Source organism: Myotis lucifugus, unplaced genomic scaffold (genome assembly GCF_000147115.1).
Source record: "Myotis lucifugus unplaced genomic scaffold, Myoluc2.0 scaffold_565, whole genome shotgun sequence".
NCBI classification, from domain to species: Eukaryota; Metazoa; Chordata; class Mammalia; order Chiroptera; family Vespertilionidae; genus Myotis; species Myotis lucifugus.
In genome coordinates, this window is record NW_005871613.1 from 161,550 (window position 1) to 175,252 (window position 13,703).

The following is a 13,703-nucleotide window of genomic DNA, read 5'->3' on the forward strand; positions in this document are numbered from 1 at the left end:
TGAGTTATAAACAAATGCCTTATAGGAATTTAAAATACTATATTAATTGAGTATCATAGCTAAAACAGAAATTTAGATCATATAACTCTCTAAACCAGTAGCATCAGCAGCATCTGGAGATGGATAGAAATGCAAATATCCTGACCTAACTTCTGACCTACTCAGTCACAAGCTCTAGAAATGAAAGCCTTCAATCTCTGTGTCAACAAGCTCTCCAACTGATTCTGGTGAACAATAAACTTTGAGAACCACGTTTCTAGCTCAGTGTTGTGCATACAACATTGGAGACCTACTGTGCATCAGAATCATTATGTGTCAAGGAATAAACTTGGAAAGATTGGTAGGGGCCAGATCAAGTTAAAGGATTTGAGCATTAACCTGTACCTACGGTTGAGGTAGAGGGTAGGGCTTTAAGCAGAGAAAGGCATAATCTTGAATGTCATTTAATTATTCATTAAGTGTACTTATCTGTTCATTCATCCACCAAATATTGATTGAGCAGTTGTAAGGCTCTAAGTAATGAATCTGAGATATCACTCTATCTAGGTTTGGGTGGACAGTAATAACCACATGGGAGGCTAATAAAAAGGCTGTTATAGCCCTAACTGGTTTGCTCAGTGGATAGAGCATCGGCCTGCCGGTCAAGAGCACATTCCTGGGTTGCAGGCTTGATCCCCAGTAGGGGGCATGCAGGAGGCAGCCGAGCAATGATTCTCCTCTCATCATTGATGCTCTCTCTCTCTCTCTCTCTCTCTCTCTCTCTCTCTCTCTCCCTCTTCCCTTTCCTTTCTGAAAGCAATAAAAATATATTTAAAATAAAAAATAAAAAAATAAAAGCTGTGGCAGTGAACACACCCCCCCCCCACCCCCATTCCCCTCGGAGACGCAGGCCGCTGGCCCCACAGAGCAGCCGTGGGGGGAAGGCGAGGCGAGGGCCCTGCTTTCTGGCCTCTGCTCTTCCTCTCCTCAGAGGTCTCGGGACTCGCTGCCTCCGAGTGGTGCAAACAACACGAAAAGTGGGGACTCTGGCCAAAGTCGGCCGGCGGGCGGTGCGGAGGGAAGGGCATCCAGAAGCTATTCTGAGCCGTTCCCAGCGGCAGCCACAGTCACAGCCCGCGCACAGCCGCACCTCTGCCGCCAGGCGGGGCGTTGATGAACGATCTTGCGATGTCTGTCCTCTCGGCCTCCCGGTGGTGCGAGGAGGGGAGTCACTGTCCGAGAGGAGGAAGTTAAAGTTAAAGTCCGTGCCCGTGCCCAGGTCCTAGCTCACCAGAGGCACAGGGGGTGGGGCTGGCCCCGTGGGCCCTGGCAGGGCCGAGCAATAGTAAGGCCTGCGCCTGCGGTCAGGGGTCGGGGCGGGAGGGGGGGGCGCTAAATGCTGGGCCTGGGAAGGCTGGTGGACGGCGCTCAGGGTTTCATGGGTGTCCGGGGGGCCGTGCCAGCCCTGGCCTGGCTGATTTAAGCCTTTGCAATAAACAGAACTTTCCACTGCCCTGAACGCCTTTAGGCCTTGACAACACCCCTGAGCATCTTTGAAATCGTGGTTTGGCCCGAAGGCTAAAGAGGAAAGAAGCCATCGACCGGGGTCCAGGCTGCGGTTACAAAGGGCGTGAGGCAGGGGTGGGGCGTAGAAGGCGGGCTGAGCCTGTGGGCTCGAAGCCACGCTGGCTCCAGGTCCCAGCCTGCCTCCCCGGCCGCACCTGTAAAGTGGGGACGGCAGGAGAGAGGCCCATGCAGGTGCGTGTGAAGCGCTGGCCACAGCCCGGCTGCGGGACGGTCAGAGCAATCGTCTCTGGGTTGGACGAGCTTTGGCATCGGCCCTGCGGGCGGTTCTCAAGCTTGACTGTGCCTGCAGGTCTCCGATGGGAGGGCTGAGCTGGTCCAGTGGGTGGGGCATCCACCAAGCCTGAGTCCTCAGCTCCCTGCACCCTGTCAGCGGCGACTGCACAGCTATACTTAAAGTATTTCCTGTGGCAAGTGGCCACGCTTTCATGCGTTCCATACGAAGCTTGTCAGGGCTTCAAGAAGAACCAAGGAATATGAACTTCATCCTTAATCTGCTCCAGCTGCTACAGCAACACCCATAGCCTGGGGCTTAAATAGCAGACGCGTATTTCTCTCAGTTCTGGAGGCTGGAGTCCAAGATCGGGTTGCTGGTGTGGTTGGGTTCTGGCGAGGCTTTTTTCCTGGCTTTCAGATGGCCACCGTCTTGTGTTGAGAGAGAGGGAGAGAGCTGGTGTTTCTTCTGAGAAGAGCACTAATCCCATCCTGGGGGCCCCACCCTCATGAGCCTAATTACCTCCCAGAGACCCCACCTCCAAACACCATCCTATTGGGGGGGTATGACTTTTAGGAGAACATAATCACCTGTTCCCACTTCTAAGCGAGAGCCATCTGTCCACCCATCTATCTGTTCATCCATCTATTCATCCATCAGTCCATCCATCCATCCATCCATCCATCCATCTGTCCATCCATTCATCCACCCAACCATCCATCTATCTATTCATCCATCTGTTGATCTGTCCATCCATCCATCCATCCATCTGTCCATCAGTCCATCCATCTATCAGTCCATCCATCTTTCTGTCCACCTAGCCAAGACTTACTGAGTACCTACAGGTTGTCCCTAACAGCAGTAACCTTGAGACCTCTGAGAGTCTCCTGTCTGTCCACGTTCCCCCAGAGCAGGGCCCAGAAGCTGGCATCCAGAGCCTCGCTGTCTAGTTGAGGACACTCAACTCTCAGATTCTTATTTGTAACTTAACAGCCTCTTCTTAAAACACCCCCCAAACACTTTTTCCTGCTCATTGTTCCAATAAGAGAAAAGGGGAAAGACAACACCACACCTCGCCGTGTGCATCCCATCCCAACGGGCCATGGGTGCCGACCATCCGAGCGTGTCCCCGGCTTCCCTGGCAGGAACAGGGGCTGCTCGACAGCCTGATGCGCAAGCAGCGCGGCCCTGCCGGGCACTGCACGGACGGCGCAGCGAGGGCTTCATCTGCAACCAAACACAAAATCAAAGGCTGTCGACGGAGGAGCCACGCGCCCGGATAACCGCCTGGCGCTACCTGCGAGGGCACCGACAGGGAAACTTCCAGAGAAAGTAATTAAGGCGTCCGCCCTGTCTAAATTCGGCAGCAAAACTTGGAGCTCTGGAACTGCATGCTCCCAGGGACCTGGTGCCTCCTCCCAGCCTGATCCTTCATCAGAACCAGCAGAGGTTCCTGCGGGGATCGGCTGGCGTGTCCCCCGAGCCCCGTGCGCCCCCGCAGGCGTCGTCTCGTCGAAGACGCGGCAGGCAGCAGACGGGACGGGGTGAGATTAACATACAAATGCATAGGCCTCTCCGAGAGCTGGCAGGCGCCCATGAATATTCATCAAGTACCCACGGCGTTCATGATACCAACATGCAAAACATACAGCCCTGGCACCGGGAGTCCGCACACAGATCCGTGCTCGGCGCCTGCGGCCGCCCCGGCGGGGGCTCAGGTTAATATTTATAGCAAGTGGCCTCCTCTTGCGTCATCAGCACCTGGCCCCCCAGGGGCGTACTGGGGAGACACCTGCCCCGTCTCGGCGGGCTGTCCGCTCACAGAGCCTCCCTCCAGGCTCGTGCAAGCCCTCCTTAGCTCTCACTGTGCGCAAAACAGAAAGTCCCACTCTAGCCCTAGCCGGTTTGGCTCAGTGGCTAGAGCATCAGCCTGCGGACTGAAGGGTCCCAGGTTCGATTCCAGTCAGGGGCACATGCCAGGGTTGCGGGCTGGATCTTCAGTAGGGGGCCTACAGGAGGCAGCCGATCCATGCTTCTCTCATCATTGATGTTTCTCTCCCTCTCTCCCTCTCCCTTCCTCTCTGAAATCAATAAAAATACACTAAAAAGTCCCACTCTCCACTGCTATGCACCCCCCTCCCCATATCCTGCTACCTCTAAGTGGGGTGGGCAGGGAGGGTAGCACGGCCCGGGCTCTCCCGCCGCCCGTTTGCAGCCAGGCCTCCCGGCCACCTCCCAGGAGGACAGTCCGGCTCCGGGAAGAAAAGGGGCCTCTTCCTGGCAGCTCGGCTTGTCACCGCATTTGTTGACAACCCGCTGAAAACAGCCCTCACTGCCGTGTGAAGTCTCCTTCCAGCTCCCATCCAGGCCTCGGCAGACAGGTCTGAAGGGCGAAGGATCTGGGAAACACAGACACTCGCCCACCCCCAGCCCCGTCACGGAGGGAGTGGGAGGAGGTGCAGCCGGGCGAGCGGGGCGGACGGCCCCTCACCTGGCCGCGCGGTGCACCGCCTCCAATTAAATCAAAACGGTTTGTTTTTAATGGTCTTTTACACTGACAAGTGGGCGATCATTCTGGGCCCATGAGCTGTCAGGGAACTGAGGCAAATCCTCCGTTGATAATGCCCAATGCTTCCAATTAGGAGCCGAGGCCGCTCCTGGCGCGCTAACGATTCCCCAGCCGCCCCCCAGGCCCCTTTGGCGCCGGCTGCTTCTTCTCGCCTCCGCCGCAAATTACTGACACCAAACGGAAGGCCCGTCTCCTCGCCACGCCAGGCCCGGGCCCTGTTGGGCTTAATGAGCCGATGGAAGTTTCGTGGCTCCGGCGCTAAATTCTTTTCTTGTTTGACAGCTGCTCGGCTAAGGCGCGTGTTGACCTTATAAAAGATTTAGTGTTTCTCATTATTTTCTGTCGGGCTTCACCGTGATGGCTCCGCGGGTAGCATTTGCATCTGGGGTGCGTGCCTGTGCACGCGCGTGTGCGTGTGCATGTGCGTGTTGGACGGGGCCTCCAAGGTGGGGACGGGGAAGGGGGAAGGGGCGCCTTCTCCCGCCTTGTCTGGCTCCTGCAAACAGCTTCCAGTGTGACATTCCTCTTGGAGGAGGGGTTTCAGAGAGCAAAGCCCAGATGGTGGATGGGCGCTTGGCTTCCAGGCCTCCTGGGGGGGGCGGGGAGGGGAGAAGGGGGTGCATGTTTGGGTGGAGCCTGCAGGACAACAGCACAGACGTGCACGACCAGAGGACACCTGAGCCAGACTCGACGCCCAGGACCGTCCAGGGCCATGCTCGGATGCCCCCAGCAGGCCTCCCTCTCCGCTCCGGGCCCTGCGTGGAGCCGCGGCCAGCAAGCCTCCTCCCTCAGCCCTGATCCTACGTGAGGATTCACTGGTTGTAAGAGCAGAGCCACTTATTTAAAGGTGCACATGTTACTGCCCCGGGAGAGGGCTGCGAGCACCCGCGGGTCCTCATTTGGTCCCCGCGCCCATGCCAAACCGGCCGCGCTCGGAATAACAAGGCTCCAGGGAGTCCCGTGGCTCCTGGGCTGGCCTCCTGCTCTCCGCTCTGGCTCATCGGTTCCCTCTCCACGTCCTGCCCAGCCACTGGCCGTGCCAGCTGAGGCGGCCCGAGGCGGCCCGAAGAGGGAGGGACACGAAGGGCAGACGAGCACGTGGACTCTCTCGCTGGGGCTCTCTGCCTTCATCCTTGCCACTCGGAGACTCTATTTTGATCTTTTAAGAAAGAAGATTCAGGCCCCTTGAAAAAGAAGAGCCCGCGTGAGTCAGGTCAGCGCTCAGCACCTCGGTTCAGGCTTTGGAGCCTGGAAGAGTGTGGTGGCGGCCAGAGTGGCCTCGGGTGATGAGGGAGGGGGAGCGTCCTCGGTCTCCCCCGGGATCCACTGTGCCTCTCGCTCGCCTGAAACCTGTTAAACTCGGAGGCCTAAGAAGCAGCAGGGGGTCTTCGGGGAGTTCAGACAAACGCCCACCTGGTCACCCGGCCCTTCATCCACCAGCGTCTGGCGAACAGATTCGATGTTCGAGTTGGATCTGAACTGGAAATGACCGAGGATATTGGTTTGGCTTCTGGGAAGAGCAACTCGATTCTCATTTCCAAAGGCATCGGGGCCGCCGCTGCTTCTGCCCCAGCAGGTCTCGCCAGCCCTGTGGCCCGTGGACCCTGGTCGCTTAGCAGCTGGGTGAACTTGGGCCAGTGTCTCCACCACCTGAGCTTCAGCCTCCCCTCCCTTCAGGCGAGCACGCCCCTGCCCTCAGGGGCCACGGCTCTGCCCCCGCACCCCGACGTCCGGAACCTCCCGTCAGAGCGTGCGGAGCAGGAGGCTGGTCTCCTTGCCGAGCTTGGCTGTTCTCTGAGACGCAGCATGTGTCGGCCTGTGTCCTTGTTCTGTCTATTTTTGGACCACAGAGAAAAGAGAGCTGGGAGCAGAAGAACGATTTCGGAGAGACCAGCTGTCCCGGGAGAGCCTGGCGTCCTCGCTAATTAGCTCACCTCCCGGACCTGCCCCATCAGAGCGCGGGACGCAGCGCTCGCCGGTGACGTCCTGCGCGGACCCATGTTCTGCGGGGCCTCTGACCCCCGGCGGCCCCGGCTTGACAGGAATTACTGACCTGGGACTGATCCATAATCTCCAAGTGCCCTCATTAGAGGAGACAGCCCCTCAATCTTTTCAAGAAAACCTCGCTCCCAGTCACCTGAGCACTTGTCACTTAGAAAAAAACAAACCTAAACTGAAATCTCTATAGCTGTCATTTTTTTTTTTTTCTGTTTGGCAGGTTATTTTTTTTAAATCTGGCTATTTTTTCTCAAATCCTGCCTTTTGATTTCTAGGTTCCCCAGACCTGGCCGATCCTTGGCGTCCTCTGGGGGGACCGTCCTGGGGCTGTGAAGGGGACTGGGGTCGGCCGGCCCCGCTGCTCCTTGTAGGACGTGTCAGGCACACGGGAAGCCGCCCAGCCTCTGACTGGGCTGCGGAGGGTCGTCCTTCCTGGCTGGTGGACGCACGCACCGTCCACCGCGCGTGGGGTTGGCTTTACAAAGCAGGCCCGCGCTGGGGAGAAGGCGCCTAGGAAGCCACTCCCCACCATACAGAGCCCGGGGCTGGGGCGGCCTCAGTGTCCCCGCTCGGCCCAGGCCTCCTGCTGAGGGGAGGAGGAGGAGGTCAGAGGAGGAGGAAGGCACAAGGCCACTCCCTGTTTAGCACGTGGGCCAAGCTGCCCCTCCCCGCCCAAGGCCACGGCCACCAGGCAGAGGAAGATGACCAGCGTCTCGCCTCCGGGTCTTGGACACTTTCTTTTATTTATTTTCTTGGTAATCCTCACCTGACGATATTTTTTTCCATTGATTTTTAGAGAGAGTGGAAGGGAAGGGGAGAGACACTCAGAGAGAGAGAGAGAAACATCGATGTGAGAGATCGATTGGTTGCCTCCCACACACGCCCCGACTGGGGCCAGGGATTGAACCTACAACTGAGGTCGGTGCCCTTGCCTGACTCTCTTTCCACTGAGCCACACCGGCCAGGACTGTGATTGTGTTTTATCACCATTTCCCCAGCTCTGCCAGACGAGGCTCCCTGAGTCCTCCCTGCACCCCGATGCCCAGCTCGAGTCACCACAGGGGGATGCTCGGTGGGTACATGTGGAGTGAAGTAATTCATGCATAAACGAAAGGACCCATCTGACCTCCTGGCCCAGAATGCGGGCACTCTCTCTGTCCCGCTGCCGGCTCATCGCACCCAGGGATTTCCTGGTGAAACTGGATGGGGCTTTCCAAACAGGAAAAACACCAAAAACTCAACAAATACTGACAAGGCATCTGAATCACACAGATCGCTTTGGCACCAAAGACTTTAAGTTAGAAATCAATCACAAAAGGTAACTAACGAGCTTGCCTGGAAATTTTAAAGCATATTCATAAATAACTTACGGGCCAGAGAAGAAATCCAAACAGAAATTCGGTAGGCATGAAATGAGAAGAGAACGGAGCAAAAATAAATATACTCAATACTTGTGAGGAGAGACAAAAGGAAATGCAGAGGGTGACATAGTTGCTAACACCATCGATACTAATAAAAGCCTAGGTGGTTGTCACGCCGTCACACCGTGATGCCCTCACACCGTCACAACCCATCACCAGGAGGCTGTGTGCGCAGTGGGCACATGGGAGTGGGCCAGGACTTGATGCTGCGTGCGTAGCGCGAAGGAGGCCAGGCCCGGCAGCTCTGTGCGGTGAGGCCTGGGGGTCCCACAGGTCCGAGACACGGAGGAGGCGGGCCCCAGAGGCTCTGCACTGCAAGGCCTAGGGGTCTGAGGCTCCAGCCTACCTCTTTGGGACAATCCATCGAGGAGCCCTGGATGGGTGGGCGGGGCCTACCTCTTTGGGGCAATCGATTGCGGGGCTCCTGCACTGTGAGAGGGCACAGGCCAGGCTGGGGGACTTCCCCGCCCTCCCCCCCCCCCCCCGATGCACAAATTTCATGCACTGGGCCTCTAGTCTCTCTCTCTCTATATATATATATAAAAGGCTAATATGCTAAGTATTTATCCGACTGGTAGCGATGATGCACACTGACCACCACGGGGCAGACGCTCAACACAGGAGCTGCTGAGCTGCAGTGACTTGGCAGTGGTGGTTCTCGGGTGACGCACCCCGAAACTAGAGAGGAGGAAGCCCGATTCCTCGTGGGGTCATGCAATTCCACTTTTGGCCGTGGGTTATGTTGTTGCTGGGGACTGTCAGCCCCGAATCTGGTTTACTGCACACTTGTATTTGCGTTCCACACCCTGTATGACAGCAACTTTGCAGAGTGCCCTCTCGCACTCCGGGACCCCTCAGGGGATGTCAGAGAGCTGGTTTCGGCCTTATCCCCGCAGGCCAGGCTGAGGGACTCCACTTGTTGGAGGGACCCCACTCACTCCACAGACACCCTTAGAGCCTTGGCACCACCCCAGGTGCGTCCGGCCAGGGAGGGACAACAGGAGGTTGACTCCAGGGTGTGTCTGGCCCATCTCGCCCAGTCCTGCCCCACCAGCCATCTTCTAATTAATTTCCTTTCAATGTGCATGAATCCATGCACTGGGTCACTAGTGTTATATAAATGTCAAAGTTAGAAAAAAAAAGATTAGAAGGGAATTAGCTGAGCAGATGCCTCTAGATGCCAGAAAAGGAAGAACAGAGAAACCTCACAGAAGGATCTAACGAAGTCAAGAGCAAAACTGGCGAAATGACGAGGGTAGCTAATAATTAAGCGGATTAACCAAATGAAACGCTGCTCATTGAAAGTGGACCAGAAAAGTGCAATGCTTCTGAATGACTGGGAAATGGAACCCAAGAATCTAGGTCCAGGGCGAAGTGGGGACCACAGTGGGCAGGGAGCGGCCGGAGGAGAGGCGACGGGTACACTGGCTGCAGGGCTCAGCTCTGCCCGGGACTCCCAGGGACCCTGGGAGAATCGCTTTCCACCTTTGGGCCTCAGATTTCCCACCTGCAGAACGGGAGGGTGGGATCCAATGACTTCCAAGGTCTCTCCCAACCCTGGCTGCCTGGAAATCTTGCATTCCAATAGGGGGAGGGAGGGAATTACCATTCCTCGGGGCAGCGTTGACTACAAATCTCTCATCAGATCTAACGGGCACCCTGGTTTGCTTGCATTTCTGTGGAGAGCGGCTACAGTGTTTGGACAGGTTCAAGCCTCGGACTGACTGGTGGCAAAGCCACATACATGTCCCAGCTTGGAGGGCAAAGCCCTCCCAGCACAATTAGAGCCAAAGGCTATGGTTGTAAGCTTGTCCTTATAGACCAGCCGTGGGCAAACTACGGCCCGCGGGCCGGATCCTGCCCGTTTGAAATGAATAAAACTAAAAAAAAAAAAAAGACCGTACCCTTTCATGTAATGATGTTTACTTTGAATTTATATTAGTTCACACAAACACTCCATCCATGCTTTTGTTCCGGCCCTCCGGTCCAGTTTAAGAACCCATTGTGGCCCTCGAGTCAAAAAGTTTGCCCACCCCTGTTATAGACTGACCCTGCAGTCCTAGGTAGCTAAGGGCTGTGGGCTGCGGGGGGTGAAGCAAGTGCTGCCAAAACAAGGCTTGGCAGAGTTCAGAGAATGGCAACAACAGGAAAGAAGCAGATTTGAAATTCTCAGGAACATTGTAAACATCTTGCCCTTGCTTTGCTTTGTGTGATCTGACTATAAAACAGCGGTTCTCAACCTGTGGGTCGCGACCCCTTTGGCGGTCGAACCACCCTTTCACAGGGGTCACCTAAGACCATCCTGCATATCAGATATTTACATGACGATTCATAACAGTAGCAACATGACAGTTATGAAGTAGCAACGAAAATAATTGTATGGTTGAGGCACAACATGAACTATATTTAAAGGGCCAGAAGGTTGAGAACCACTGCGTATAAAATAAAGCTTCGGCTTACAGGCCGTGTCACTGTTCCCTCATCCAGGCACCGTGATCCACCTGGTCCCAACTGTATTCTCTTGTCTGTCTTCTTTCATCCTTCACCGCCCTCCTCGGGTTCACGCCTGGCCGTGCTGGACACGGCTCACATTTCCTCTCGTTCCTCCTGCACCAGGGCTTGGGCTGGTCCCCACCCCTAGGACACTTTCCCCTCCTCTTCCCGTCCTCTCTAGAAAGACCTTGTGGCCCCCAGATGGAGTCAGAGTTCCCCAGACCACAGTCTTATTGTCGTCAAAGTTAATTATAGCAGAGAGCGTAGACAAGCGCCCAGCCTGTCTTACTCACCAGTGTCCCCCGTGGTGGCGGCGCCTGGTCCTTATCTGGGCAACACTGCCCATTCGAACAGGCCCAGCGCCTTGGCCCACCTGGGTATCGCCGCCCCCACCCGCCGGCTGTGCCCGCGGACCGCTGGCTGCCCTGGCGCCAGCCCCTTATTTACCTGCCCTGACCCAGCGACTCAGCTCCAGGCAGCAAAGCCGTCTCCTGCCAGAGCCGTCACAGTTCCCGCTCCGGGCGCGGGCAGCCTGCGGACGGCTTAATTTAGAAGCATCTCTGAAGGAATTCCGCGCTCCACGGCTCTCGTGCTTTCACCCGGGGGAGCCACAGGGTCGTGACCACACACAGCATGAGGCCTGACTAGTAATTAGGATCCTCATCGCTGGCGGAGCTGCCGGTTCGGGAGGAGAGCGAGCACATGGGATCGGGGCCCATGTTCCCGGCAGGGACTTCCACTCGACTCGTGTCATCGGCATTTGACATGGGGGCGGAGTGTCGCCGTGGAGACCGGGGCCCAGAGCCCCCGCTCTGGGTTCACCCTGTGTGACCTGGGACGTGGCCCTGCCGTCTGGGGGCCCGTTCCCCCATCTGCACGATGGAGACACACCTGGATGCTCTGAGGCTCGTGTGAAATAAATGCCCGGCCCCGGCAGGTCCCAGGCCTGTGGTCCTGATGTTGCTGTTGACGGGGCACCCTGCTGCTTCGCCTCTGAGGGCTGAGCCCTCTCTCCGTGGGCATCAGGGATTCCCCGGGACAGAAAAGACTCACCCCGCACGGGGGTGAGCTCTGGCTTCAGTCAGCTTTTATGAGAGCCCAGCAGCACCAAATCAGCACCCACCCACCCACCACCCAGCATGAGCCGTACCCATCGCCTCACCCGGCTCCCGGTGGCTCCCGGGCTGTGGCCACACCCCTCCGGTCTCTGCCTCCATCTTCACACGGCCTCCCCCCTGCGTCTGCATCTTTGTCTCTTACAAGGGTGCTCATCAGGGGGCCCCTCAGAACAATGAGAATGTTCTCATCTCTACATCCTTCATTACGTCTTCAAGGGCCCCTTTTCCAAATAAGGTCACAGCCACAGGTCCTGGGGGTTAAGACACAGACACCCCCTCCTGGGTCACCATTCAGCCCTCTACCAGGGCTGCGGAGTGCGGAGACCTCAGACCTGTGGACCGAGGAGCTTCCTGTTAAGAGTCATTGGTGCCTGGCCACCAGGGACCAGGCTGTTGCCGCTCTGAGCGCTACGGAAGGCCCTGGACCCGGGAGTCCCCGCCGGCTGGGCATGCGAAGCAGGCAAGGGTGCCCCGCGAGGCCCCCAGAGACCGGACGTGCCAGCCGCACGGAGCACCTCCAGCTGCCTTCTGGGAAATCATGTCACGGTGTCAAAATCAAGCCGTCCCTTGCCAGAGGCGACACCGCGGTGCAGAGGCCTCTGTTTCTGGCTATTCTCTCTGCTCAATAACCTTTCTGAGGCCACGTGGGAATTTCTCTGAAACTGGAGATTAAGCTGAAGACAAGATCATGGTTCCATCAAATGCCTTGAACGCCGGGTGCTGAGCCCTGGGTCGGGTGGGCATCAGGTGACGGGTTACCAGAGCCGGGCATGACCCTGGCACAGAGCCAAGAAATCTGAGACCTGCGGCTGGGGCCCCGACGGCTCCGGAAACACCGCCTCCGAGGGTCCGTGAAGGGACAAAGGGTCCGTGGACCTCTGAGTTAGGACTTGGGGGTATTTTTCTTCCCCGAGGAGAGAGTCCATGGCTTTCTGTAGAGTCTCTAAAGGGCCTACACCCCCCAGAGATGAAGACTGTGGTCTTATGTCCTGGAATAACTAACCAACAAACCTCAGCATGGCCAGAATATTCTAGAAAGAATCCAGAACGTAGTGCCTAGAGATTGGGGGATGGTGCTATAACAGAGCTTGTCTGCCTCTGATTCCCTGTGGAGCCAACCCTAGGCCAAACCCTCTCTGGGCCTCAGTTTCCCCATCTGTAAAATGGGGAGTGGCCAAGTTGGATTCCATTGGGCCCATGTGCACCCTCATGTTCCCGCTCTCCCCTGACGGTGAGCCCAGCCCCGGACCTGAGGCCAGGACCTGGGTATGGGTCTCGTTGGCCCTAAGCAGTGCCCAGACCTGGGGGGGAGGGGGGGACGGTGACAGTGTCCTGGAGGCAGGCAGGGGTGTGGCCCCCAGGAACCACTGGGCCTGGTCCCTGCCTGCAGGAAGCCGCCTGGGCACGGGCTCCCATAGGGTCACGACTTTCCCAGGGTGAGACGCCCAACCTCTTGCTCCCTGAAGGGGCTGGATTTCGGGCACCGAGCACGGAGGCCTTTCCTGAGAGCTCCCCGTCCGCTTCCTGGTCTTCGGTTCTCAGACTGTCGCCCCGAAAGCTGCCTGCAGCCCCGTGGGCCGGCTGACCTCTGGGGGCAGGGGCACCCACCCCGGCCTGGATTCTTGACCAGGGCCTGGGGCTTGGGTCCTGCTTTACCGGGAAGTCACGGCAGAGCAAACCCAGAAGGAACCCGCCTGCCGGCCCTTCACCTCGGCCGCCTGGTAGACCCGGCTCTGATGGGCCCCCGGGCCAGCGCCACACTGTCCCCCAGCCCCTGCTCACCCTCCAGCCCGAAGTGCCCCCTGAGTGTCTGCCCCAGAGAGGCCCCAGCTCCGGAGGCTGACTTTCTGTCCTCCCCGCACCCCCACCTCAGCGTGGTTCCTTCCAGATTCAAGCTCGGGAAGGGGCAGGGTCCCTCCTGTTAGACCCTGAATAAATGCAGGAGGGAGAGGAAAAGGCAAACAAACAGGCGAGCCTGCACCCTTCTCCCGGCCTCCCTCAGGCTCCCCCACAGGAGACCCCGTTCCAGGAGTGTCCTCCCACCTGGAGGCGATGGGTCACGTGCAGGACACAGGGGGCTCCCCCGCCACCAGGCCCTGGGAAGGGGGCTCAGCTGACATGCGATCGATCGCACCACATTGAACTGCGGGGCCCCGGCTCCTGGATCTGTCTCCCTCCCGTGGGCCTGAGGGGCGGTGACAGGCCCTGGACCCTGGTTCTGGTGCTGCTGCGCGGCCCGGGACTCACCGCCTCCAGCCCCAGGGGAGTGAGTGCCAGGAGGCCCCGGGAGAGGACGGCTCGTTGGGGTTAACGGTGGGGACGCCGCT